A 1,401-nucleotide genomic window follows, 5' to 3' on the forward strand; every position below is an offset into this window, starting at 1 on the left:
GAATTTTAGAGTCTTTCAATAATTCAATACTTTTATTTATTTCAAGGTTGGTCAGTATAAAATTTCACATTGACACATGAATTTTTTTAATTTCAAGACTAGATCCTGAACTGCACACTATGACAGTATGCTGAAAATGACTTCGCAGTGCACTAATATTAAGGTTTCCAGCTTCCCAGATTATAATTGTTAGATCAAAGAATAGCTAATAAACACTGAACAGATGAGATAATACTGAAGAAATATATTGCCTATATTTATCATGATTAAATATGGTTTATGGTTTATGTTACTCCTATGTCTAAGATGCCTGGGGCTTGCAGTCTAGTTACGCTGCAGTAGTCAAGGTGAAAAAAGAAACAGCATTTTGGTTGTCCTGTGCCCTTGTTCGACACTTGAGAAAAAAATGTTTCACTGGAGTCAGCTTTGTACAAGTAAACGAACTTTGGAATTGACAGATCTGTGTTTCAATCCCGCTCCTATCTTTTATCAGTTGTTGGACATTAAACAAGTTATTTTTATCTTAACCTGAATTTGTCTCTGAAGTACTTATGGAGAAATAGATATAATACATGTAAACCTCTTAGCCATTAGTAGCCATTCAACAGATAGTATATATTCCTGGATGGCCTGGCCCTCCACAGGCAAGTATTCTATCCAGTGGTTCAAAAGAGTTAAGTAACAGAAAACAACACTGATCAACAGTAAATCTGAAGTCTGTAAGGACTTAAACTAAACCTTATGGTATGCTATACCTTGTGGAATCAAATCCCACAACGATCATTTCTAAGCTTGCTAATACATAAGTGTCGTGATGAATTTCTTCACAGTAGCCTTCACTGTGAGCTGCACCAGGTTCTGTCCTGGTTCTCTCTCTGGCTTAGGCACTCAAGACACCTTTGCCTGGAGCACATTTCAGATGACTGTCTTAGATTAGGGGAGTCTCTCTATTTACTCATAATATTGGTAGAGATCTTTGTTCCCTCCTCCCAAAGAACTATTTGCTCATGAAAATTAGAAAATGTGAAGGAAGTGTGTAAATATGTTTCACTTCTCTAGTCTCCCCATTGCAAATGCTAGTCTTCATCTTCCCTTTCAAGGAAATTATAATTGTATTCAATGCTTTTCTTGCATACTTTGAGGTATATGTGCCTTTATTTCTCTCTTGGTCTTCATTTCCTATTCAGGGTTCATTTTTAGTTGGAGGATCCACACCAAAAAACTAAGAAATTTCTAAAACACATGAATGCACTTATAGAAATTATGTAAGATATATGTTATTGCTAAATCTGACTCATTCTTTGAGATCCAGTTAGGTCAACTCCAACATTTAAGATTCCTTCATCAGCTGAGCCCACCACTGAATTCTAATAGCAACTTTTAATACTTGCAATTCATATC

Source organism: Colobus angolensis, unplaced genomic scaffold, assembly GCF_000951035.1.
Source record: "Colobus angolensis palliatus isolate OR3802 unplaced genomic scaffold, Cang.pa_1.0 Scaffold297, whole genome shotgun sequence".
NCBI lineage: Eukaryota > Metazoa > Chordata > Mammalia > Primates > Cercopithecidae > Colobus > Colobus angolensis.